The sequence below is a fragment of the Thamnophis sirtalis genome, unplaced genomic scaffold (assembly GCF_051295495.1).
Source record: "Thamnophis sirtalis isolate CommonGarterSnake01/CBP01778 unplaced genomic scaffold, rThaSir2_p1.2 scaffold_1, whole genome shotgun sequence".
Classification (NCBI taxonomy): Eukaryota; Metazoa; Chordata; class Lepidosauria; order Squamata; family Natricidae; genus Thamnophis; species Thamnophis sirtalis.
Genome location: NW_028261381.1, coordinates 168225300 through 168236918, shown reverse-complemented (window position 1 = coordinate 168236918; position 11619 = coordinate 168225300).

Below are 11619 nucleotides of genomic sequence, written 5' to 3'. Positions count from 1 at the left end.
CTTGTCCGAATGAATAACACCGAGGAGGTGTTTTCTCTCCTTTCCGCTTTCGATCACAGCCACGCACGGCTGCCTGCTCTCCCTGGTAGATTCCTGAGTGGCTGACGGATCCACTATCCTTGGAGAGCAAGAGAGCCAGATTCCCTGGAGAAAAATGTGTGTTTACAAGAGCTGGAAAGGAAACTGATGCAACCATCAGCCTCTGGTTACATGTGAGCTGATGGCAGAGTACCAGAAGATCTATGAGAGTCTAGCAGAGGTCAGCCCCCCCCCTCCGCTCTCTTGACCCCACCAGGTAAGCTAAGAGGCCCGAGGCCACTTCTCCTGTTCCTATGTTCAGCAAAATCCAGGATTTCCTGATGTAGGGTTAAAATCAAGGAATTTGTTCTGGTTATGGAACCGAGTTGTTTTTTTTTTTAATGAGTGACCTCAAATATAAAAATACAACCCTCATTTTTCCCGTCCTCTTGCTGGGGGACACCAGGATTTAAAATTTGGACTGAATCCAGAGAAACCCAAGTTTAAATCCTCGAAAAAGCTCATTGAGCGTTTAATCTAAATAGCCATTGGCTCTATGTATAAAATAGCTTTACACCGTGTTGTTGTTGTTAGTTGCAAATGTTGATTTTGCAAAGTCGTGTCTCACCCATCGCAACTCCATGAACTTCCTGTCCTCTACCATCCTCTAGAGTCCATTTACGTTCACGCTGACTGCTTCGGTGACTCCATCCAGCCACCTCATTCTCTGTCATCCCCTTCTTCATTTACCCTCCATCGTTCCCAGCATGAGGCTCTTCTCCAGTGAGTCCTTCCTTCTCATTAGGTGGCCAAAGTATTTGAGTTTCCTCTTCAGGATCTGCCTTCTAAAGAGCACTCAGGGTTGATCTCCTTAGGACTGAAAAGTTGAATCGTCTTGAAATCCAAAGGACTCACAGGAGTCTTCTCCAGCACCAGAGTTCAAAGGTCTCCATTCTTTGGCGCTCAGCCTTCCTTATGGCCCAACATTCACAGCCATCCATTGCAATTGGGAAAAACATAGCCTTAACTATAAGCACTTTTGTTGGCAGGGTGATGTCTCTGCTTTTTAGTATGCTGTCTAGATTTGCCATAGCTTTCCTGCCCAAGAGCAAGCGTCTTTTAATTTCTTGGCCAGAGGCCCCATCTGCAGTGATCTTGGAGCCCAGGAAAATAAAATCTGTCACTACCTCGTTTTCTTCCCCATCTATTTGCCAGGAATTGAGAGGGCTGGATGTCATGCTTAGTTTTCTTAATGTTGAGTTTCAAGAGAACTTTTGCACTCTCCTCCTTCACCCACATCAAAGAGGCTCTTTAGTTCCTCTTGTATGTATGAAACCATAAACCATAAACTTTCACCAAGACTGTCTTAGAACCGCTTTTTAAAGCTGTTAAATTTCTATTTGTGTCATCAGTGATAGCATCTACCCACCGTGCCTCTTTATTCATCCATCCATCCATCCATCCGTCCATCCATCTAGTTATCCAGCAGCCGAGGGAAAAAACAACCACAAAAAATTATCAATAGAAATGTAACACAAATATTTCAATAAAACTAATTCACAGGACGATGATGATCAACAGGGTGGGATGAGTGACACAAACTGGGTCGCACAAACTGACACTCTTTAACGCACAGATCCTATGACATCCCTCTTCTGTTGGATCTGATGGGGCAGTTAGACGGGATCAAGGAGAGATGGCCCTGGTCCCCATGCTTTTTTCAAGTGTCTTCTCCTTTTCTTAGGGATGTGCCTCCAGAGGTTGCGAGTGCTCCAACAGTGCAGGTTTTTAAGAAGAGATTAGACAACCATTTGTTTGAAATGGTATAGAGCAGGGGTGTCAAACTCAAGACTCGGAGACTGGATCCGGTCCAAGGGGTACCGTATTTTTCAGAGTATAAGATCTTTTTCCCTCAAAAAAGAGGCTGAAAATCTGGGTGCGTCTTATACACTGAATACAGCAAAAAAAATTGCCTCCTGAAACCCGCCCCCTTCACCAAAATGGCCGTGCATACCCTTATGGAGGCTTTCAGAGAGTTCCTGGGGGCTGGGGAGGGCAGAAATGAGCAAAAAATGGGCCGTTTCTTGCTCAATTTTGCCCCTCCAGCTTCCAGGAGCACTCTATAAGCTTCCTAATGCCCTTTTTTGATGAAAAATGGGCCGTTTTTGCTCATTCCCCCACCCCACCCCTGCAGGAAACTCTACAAGCCTAAGGGCTATTCATGCCCTTTTTTTTGGGGGGGGAAGGGTGTGTTTTTGTGAAAAAAGGGGTGGTTTTGGGTAGGTTTGCAGAGTCCAAAACCTTTTTTTTAAATTTGCCTCTTCAAAACCTTGCTGCGTCTTATACTCCAGTGTGTCTTATACTCCGAAAAATACGGTACTTAGATCTGGCTCATAGGGCTGACCTGGAAACAGCAAAAGACCAGCCCACAGAGTCTCTGCCAGTCAGTGGTGGGTTTCAAAATTTTTTAGAATCTCTTCTGTAGGTGTGGCCTGCTTTGTGGGAGTGGCTTGCTGGCCATGTGACCAGGTGGGAGTGACTTGCCATCCATGTGGCCGAGTGGGAGTGGCTTGGCAGTCCTGTGACTGGATGGGCGTGGCCAACTTTTAAAATGTGGTGAAACTCACTTAACAACGCTCTTGCTTAGCAACTAAAATGTTGGCTCAGAAACTCTGTCATTTGAAGCACGCAAGTCTTAAAGCTGTCAATTACAAGACCCTCACACCTCTAACCCTTTAGAAAAAAAAACCCAGGGGTGTTCAAACTTGACAGCTTTAAGACTTGTGGACTTCAACTCCCAGAATTCCTCCTCTTGCTCTTCATCTTGATGATGTGCGGACGGGTGGGGGGAGGAAGCTGGAACCGGTTCTAAAGGGCACTGTAGATTTGTGGAACCTCTTCTATTGAAGAGGTTAGAACTGGCAGGAATCCACCACTGCTGCCAGTGGAAATGGAGCTGCCATTTTTGCTGGCAGAGGGTTGCAAGAGGCCATCGCAGCCAAAAACAGAGCTCGGAAGCCTGTTTTTGCTGACAGAGCACTTGGGACTCCATAGGTACCCCTGACACGAGTGACGTCGAGCTAGTCACGCTCACCCTGCCCCCCCCCGATGTCAAACACAACCCTGATGTGGCCCTTAATGAAATTGAGTTGGAAACCCCCCCCCCCCCCGCCTTAAGGCAATGGCCCTTTTGGGCACCAAAGACCACCTCTGTGGAGAAGGGTTTTTTTCATGGTCCAGAGGTGGCATGGATTTGTGTGATGCCTGCATCCTGCGGATGTGGCTTCGCTTGTTTGCGTGGCCCACTTCCTGGTATGCTGTGGATCGGTGCCGGTCCACGGACCAGGAATGGGGGACCCCTGGTTATAAAGCGAGAGCGTCTTGTTTTAGGGTAAACTGTATGTCCAAATTCTCTAAGCCAGTGTTTCTCAATCTTGGCAACTTTAAAACGTGTGTACTTCAACTTCAATTGGGACGTGGTGGCTCAGTGACTAAGACCCTGAGTTTGTCAATCAGAAGGTCAGCAGTTCGGTGGTTTGAATCTCTAGCGCCATGTAACAGAGTGCGCTCCCGTTACATGTCTCAGCTTCTTCCAACCTAGCAGTTCGAAAGCACATGAAAATGCAAGTCAAAAAATAGGGACCATCTTTGGTGGGAAGGTAATAGCGTTCTGTGTGCCTTTGGCATTTAGTCACGCCGGCCACATGACCATGGAGACATCTTTGGACAGCGCTGGCTCTTCGGCTTTCAAACGAAGATGAGCACTGTCCCCTAGAGTCGGGAACAACTAGCACATATGTGTAAGGGGAACCTTTACTTTTACCTTTACTTCAACTCCCAAAATTCGCCAGCGAGTATAGCTGGTTGGGGAATTCTGGGAGTTGAAATACACTCATCTTAAAAGTTGATAAGTGTTTCTCAACACTTATCTGAACTATAGCTTCATGATTATCCAGTCCTAGCTAGTATCCTGAATTGTCTTCCTCTAGTGGTGAATGGCATATTGTAAAAAACACCCTGCCAATTACTCCCCTGACTGGTACTGTAGGATGTAGAATCCCCAGGAGACCGATTGGTATGAAGAGCCCAGACAGAATCATGTGCCAAAGACAACTATGTTTTTTTCAGAATTAGCTTCTCAATTTCCCTGGGGTGGAAGAAACCCAGCTTCTACCACCAACGCAAAAGACAGAATGGGCATCCATGGGTGCTGTCGTGTTGATGGAAGGGTCTGGTTTTCTTCCTGTGCTGGGGTGGAAGACGGTTATTGGAAAGGGCAAAGCTGGGACCAACCAGATAGTGGAATATCCAGGCCTGAGGATATCCACATTCAAAAAGAGGATGCAGACTGGTGTATTTTGGCCCGGCTGAATTGTTGCAAATTTAGGAATACGGTAATATAATTAAAGTGGAAATGCAGGGCGGTAATCTCACCCCAGTGGGAAAAAGAGTTTCTGAATCAGCTCAATGCCTGCTTTTGAATGCCTTCCCAGGGACCGAGCATAGGAATTCCCAGTGCTTGGTTTGTTAAGCCGAATATTTCCCATTTCATCACCGCCTGAGTAATCAGAAACCCCAACTATAAATACAGGATTAACTGTCTGTTTCTAAATTGAATGGATGTTTTCTTGCCAGTTAACCTTACCAAGTATTGAAGAAAAACATAAATGCTGATTGCAAAATTTCCCTGTGCAAAATTGAAGACTTCCTCTCCTATTGGAGACCTGTCCAGTTATTAAGATTTGGGGTGGTGGTGGTGAGAGAGAAGGGTGTCCTTTAAAAGTTTGCCCAAAATGTTTCCAAATCACTCACCTGAATGATGGAGATGAAGCTACAAACAAGGAACCTTCTACCATATGTGGTGGACCTGTATCAAAGCTAGAAAGTATTGGCTTAGAATAAAGGAATGGCTGGAACAAATTACAGAACAACAGATCGAACTGAAACCGGAACTATTCTTATTGGAGATATTAGGCGAAAAATGTGTTAAAAATTCAATATATAATGTTACATATATTAACTGCAACTAGAATTGTATTTGCTCAAAATTGGAAACAGAATAATATCCCTTCAGATGCAATGTTAATGAGAAAGGTACTTGTTTGTGCAGAGATGGATAGGTTGACCATGGAATTGAAAGACAGAGAAGAATCGGAGTATTATAAAGTGTGGAGTAAATGGTATAAATGGCTGGATGATAGATGCAAAAGTACAGTATTAGAATTATTATCTACAATAAATACAATAACACTGTATTTATACTATATTGCCAAAAGTATTTGCTCACCCATCCAAATAATCAGAATCAGGTGTTCCAATCACTTCCATGGCCACAGGGGTATAAAATCAAGTACCTAGGCATGCAGACTGTTTTTACAAACATTGTGTGAAAGAATGGGTCGCTCTCAGGAGCTCAGTGAATTCCAGCGTGGAACTGTGATAGGATGCCACCTGTGCAACAAATCCAGTCGTGACATTTCCTCGCTCCTAAATATTCCACAGTCAACTGTCAGCTGTATTATAAGAACGTGGAAGTGTTTGGGAACGACAGCAACTCAGTCATGAAGTGGTAGGCCACGTAAACTCGTCCAACATCAGTGTGTGATCTCACAAATGCGCTTGTGGAAGAATGGTCAAAAATTCCCACAAACGCACTCCTGAACCTTGTGGACAGCCTTCCCAGAAGAGTTGAAGCTGTTATAGCTGCAAAGAGTGGACCGATGTCATATTGAACCCTATGGATTAGGAATGGGAGGTGAGCTAATACTTTTGGCAATATAGTGTATCTATAAATATTATTACATTCTATAAAGCTTATGAAAAATATGAATATTAATGATACTGATATGGTAACTCTGTAATGAGTGGAAATTTGTGTTTTGTTTTTAATGTTTAAATAAATTTAATAAAAATTATATATATGTGTGTGTGTGTGTTTATGTGTATATGTGTGTGTTTATGTGTTTATGTGTATATATATGTGTATATATATATGTGTGTGTGTGTGTGTGTGTGTTTTATTTGTGCTGATATTTTTTTATTTGTGCTGATACCCACAAATATAACAAAGGCAACAGTAAAAATATTGGGTTTCTGTCGTGATGGATTCTTGTGACGAGCCGATTGACAGATGATGGAAGCAGTTAGCTTCCTCCCATAATTGGGGCTTACCAGGGGTTGTGAAAATCATTCATATATATATATATATATATATATATATATATATATATATATATATATATATATATATATATATATATATATATATATATATATATATATATATATATATATATATATATATATATATATATATATATATGATTCACCAGGTGCCTATGGAGATAATCATGCACATCATGGTTGTATTAGAATATAGAATAACAGAGTTGGAAGGGACCTTGGAGTCCAACTCCCTGCTTAGGCAGGAAACCCTACACCATTTCAGACAAATGGCTATGCAACATCTTCTTAAAGATTTCCAGTGTGGGGCATTCACAACCTCTGGAGGCAAGCTGTTCCACTGATTAATTGTTCTCACTGTCAGGAAATTCCTCCTCAGTTCTAAGTTGCTTCTCTCCTTGCTTAGTTTCCACCCATTGCTTCTTGTTCTACCCTCAGGTGCCTTGGAGAATAGTTTGACTCCCTCTTCTTTGTGGCAACCCTTGAGATACTGGGACACTTCTATCATGTCTCCCCTAGTCCTTCTTTTCATTAAACTAGACATACCCAGTTCCTGCAACCGTTCTTCATATGTTTTAGCCTCCAGTCCCCTAATCATCTTTGTTGCTCTTCTCTGCACTCTTTCTAGAGTCTCCACATCTTTTTTACATTGTGGTGATCAAAATTGAATGCAGTATTCCAAGTGTGGCCTTACCAAGGCCTTATAAAGTGGTATTAACACTTCACGTGATCTTGATTCTATCCCTCTGTTTATGCAACCTAGAACTGTGTTGACTTTTTTGGCAGCTGCTGCACACATCTGCCTCCTATTTAAATGGTTGTCCACTAGGACTCCATGATCCCTCTCACAGTTACTACTATTGAGAAAGGCACCACCTATACTGTACCTGTGCATTTTGTTTTTCTTGCCCAAATGTAGAACCTTACTTTTGTTCACCATTGAATTTCATGTAGTTAGATTTTGTTCAAGTTTGTAAAGATCCTTCTGTATCTTTAGTCTATCTTCTGGAGTGTTGGCTATTCCTGCCAGCTTGGTGTCATCTGCAAATTTGATGAGTTCCCCATTTATCCCCTCCTCCAAATCATTGATGAAGATGTTGACGAGTACTGGACTTAAAACAGAGCCTTGGGGTACTCCACCGCATACTTCCCTCCATGTAGATGCAGTTCCATTGAGGACTACACATTGAGTGAGGTTGGTCAGCCAGGTACGAATCCATCTGGTGGCGATGCTGTCTAACCTAATTTGATTTGTATCAACTCTAGGTTGACATGCTCTGTGTTCTACTTGTTTATTTTCTTGGCTATCGATGGTATTCTCAAGAGTCTTCTCCAACACTAAAGTTCAAAGGCACCAATCGCCTTAGTCTTCATTTTAATCTATGCTTTTAACTTTCTAGTTGTTGGTCTTGTTTTTAACATTTTGCTAGGTGCCCTAAGTAGTTGCCACAGGATAAAGGCAGGATAGATAGGTAGTCTTCAACTTATAGTCATTTTTAGTGACTGTTCAAAGTTACAGCAGTATTGAAAAATGGGACTTATGACAGGTACTTGTACTTACGACCATTGCAGCATCCCCATGATCACCCATCTCATTGTTGAAACGACTCTAGGTGGCTTTTTGAATCATGCATCCATGCAGTTCAAAGAACGTCCCTTTTGAGTTGAATTCAACTTTGGCAGTGGCAGTGACACGGATGTGCAGTTTTATTGGCAACAGAATGGAGGTGCCATGCAGTTACCTTTTTTTCAGGATATTCTTGAACTTGATACAGTACAATATTGAGATCTTCTGGTGAGAGGGTAGGGGTAGCATAAATTAAATAAATAAATAAATACATTTGATTTACAGAATGTTAGAGATTCTATTTATATAAAGCACCACGGGGCAAACAAAGGACACAGTCACCATGTGCTTTACTGCTCAACTATATAACTGTAACAGGAAACAAAAGAGCATAGAGTGAAGATTAGTCATAAGTCACTTTCTTCAGTACTGTTGTAACTTTGAATAGTCACTAAGCAAATGGTTATAAGTCAAAGACGACCTTAAACTTGTCTAAAGAATGGCACAACAAGATTATCATAGAATGTCAAGTTACAGAGAATGTTGTGGCCCAGCAGGATCCGGTTGAGCTGCTGATGGACTTGGATAGTGAGGAACCATATGAGTCTGCCATGGAAGATGTGGAGGATCCTGTGCAGGGTTCAGACTCAGAGCAGGGACCAGAGAGGCTGGTTGGCCACCAGGAGGTGCCTGAGGCATGGAGCAGTGGGAGCATCAAAGGCAGTTTGTCCCTGATGCTAGATTGAGAAGGGCTGAGAAACGGAAAAAGCAACTCCATAGGCAAGCTCATAGAAGATAATTAAGCACAGGTGGTTGTGGCTTGGTCCCTCCCAAGAGAGTTTATAAGTGAGGTGTTGGGAGGGGACATTTACAGGAAACAACCGTTCGAATTAGTAGTGAAGAAAATCTGTCTGTATTCTAGCCTGCCTGTTCGTTTGGATTATCTGTGTTGCTTCATTTGAACTATCTGAGTTGCTGCCAAGCTATTCTATTGAATGTGAGTTGTCTGGGCACTCAGTCAAAGGATTCGTTATCTCAGTAATTAAATAGCCAAGCCTGTGTTCTGGTTTACTCACAGGCCAGGGTGGGTCAGAACAAAAGAATATACCTTGTACTCAATTTGTTGCATAACCAACTGACCAAGGAGAAATTCAACATAGAAATTAGGAGAAACTTTCTGACGGTGAGAATAATCAACCAATGGAACAGCTTGCCGTCAGAAGTTGTGGGGGCTTCATCACTTGAGACTTTCAAGAAGAGATTGGACTGCCATTGTCAGAAATGGTGTAGGGTCTCCTGCTTGTGCAGGGGGTTGGACTAGATGACCTATAAGATCCCTTCCAACTCTGTTAATCTGTTATCTGTTAGACCTGAATAGGATTGAGGTCTTCAGCTGCCCCTTTGCTTCTGAAAGCGCTGGGTTTCCTGTTCTCTAGGTCAGTAGTGTCTATATTTATCCATTTTTCTTTCCGCTTTTCTGCTCGAAGTTTGATAAAGAAAGCAAAATTTTTTGCTTTCTTTTTGTCTGTATATTTGTCTGTTTTGTTGCATAGAAATGAGGGATGGGCACATCGGGAGAAACATGAAAATAACTCGATTTAAGTGTGTGTAATAAAATTGGAAGAGAAAGGCAGAAAAATGAAGGGTGTGGCTTTGTGTACAAAGAAGCCAGAAGTAAAGTGAAGTTCATTGGGAAGGGTGGGGGGGGGGTTGTTGGGTCATAAAGAGAGAATAAATAAGATTCAAACTGAAGCCTCGAAGGGAAGAATGAGTTCGATGAGACCGAGAAAATTGCGGTTAGGTGAACTTGCTGAGTTCCTCAGAAGAAGAGAGGTGAGAAGAACAACAGGAAACGTATGGAAGTATGGAGAGAAAGATTGGCAGAGAGTAAATTGCGGTGGTGTAAACTTGATTTAGTTAGATTTATCATTTTCCTGATTTGCTATTGCTGTGTTTTGCCATAACTATGAACACTTCCAAGAGTGAAATGAAAAAACACTAGCCAAAAAAAGAGGTGTGTGTGTGTGTTTGTGTGTGTGTGTGTTTGTGTGTGTGTGTGCGTGTGCAAGCAGTATTATCAACAGGTCCTTTGAAGTAGTTTGTGACAATATTTCTTATCCTCAACAACTTTAAGATGTATGGACATCCCTGGGGAAGTCTGGGAGTTCCTCCTCCGAATTCCATCCGCCGGCCAGTGTTGACTGGCGACTACCCTGAGGAGAGCCTTCTCTGTGGCTGCTCCGACCCTCTGGAACGAGCTCCCCATGGAGATTCGAACCCTCACCACCCTCCAGGCCTTCCGCAAAGCCCTTAAAACCTGGCTGTTCCGATAGGCCTGGGGCTAAAGAGCTGTTGCCCCCGTCTCGAATGGTATGACTGTTGTGTGTTTTTAAATTATGTATTGTTATGTTTCGTTTTTTATTTTTTGTCTGTACCTCCCCTTCCCTGATTTGATTTGTTAGCCGCCCTGAGTCCCCTTCGGGGGAAAAGGGCGGCATATAAATATAATAAAATGAAATGAAATGAATGAAATGAGTTGAAGTCCATGCATCAAGAAGATTATAATTCAATATAAATTTGTGTATTAGTATTAGAATTATATAAGTTAATTAAGCATAACAAATACGATTATTGGTTTCCTATCTGTAGTAAAAGGAGGGGAGTGATATCAAGAATATGGAGATTGGCATAAGAAAATAATATACTGAAATGTTGATTAATTAAGGAAAGATTATAATTCAATAAACTATGTGTATTACTCCTAAAAGTCTATAAGATTGTTAATTGGGTTAAATATGAAGAGTGTTTTTATTTGTACTAAAATGTAACCCTGATTCCACACTGTTCACACAATAATATGTTTGTAGAAAAAGAAAACAACTTTATAAAAAAAGAAGTTGTGGAACCACAATATATGATAATTTTTTTGCATGTCACTGAGGTTTTCTTCTGATTTCCAGCAAAAATTGCCCATTGGGGAAAATGTGTTTTGCTTAAAGACCGCCATGTTTCCTTAATGACCACTGCAAGAGATTGTAAAACCAGACAAGGTCACTTGGTGATCTGTTTAACAACCGCTACCGTTTTAATGCCTGTTATTCCAGATTAAATTACCGTCGCAAGTAAAGTAGTAAAAAATCACCGTTCCAAGCAGAAGACTACCTGTACAAGCAGTCCTTGACTTACAACAGTTCATTTAGTGACTGTTCAAAGTTACATCAGCTCTGGGAAAAGTGACATGGCCATTTTTTAACCGTTTCAGCGTCCCCATGGTCACATGATCAAAATTCGGATGCTTGGCAACTGACTCATATTTACGACAGTTGCAGTGTTCGGGGATCATGTGATCCCCTTTTGCGACCTTCTGATAAGCAAAGTCAAGGGAGAGGCCAGATTCACTTAGCAACCATATGACTTAACTCAACAACTGCAGTGACTCACTTAACAACGGTGGCAAGAAAGGTCGTGAAATGGGACAACACTCTCTTAACAAATGTCTCACTTAGCCACTGATATTGTGTGCTCAACTGAGGTCGTATGTTGAGGAACTGCCCGTATATGAGCCGTGGTGGCACACTGGTTAGAATGAAGTATTGCAGGCTAACTCTGCCCACAGCCAGAAGTTCGATCCTCACCAGGCTCAAGGTCGATCCTCACCAGGCTCAAGGCCTTCCATCCTTCTGAGGTTGGTAAAACGAGAATCCAGATTGTTGAGGGAAATATTCTGACTCTGTAAACCGCTTAGAGAGGGCTGTAAAGTATTATGAAGTGGTATATAACTCTAAGTGCTATTGCTATAAGCCCCAATTAGAAGCTTCCTTACACTCAGTGGTGGATTAAGGCTCACTGGT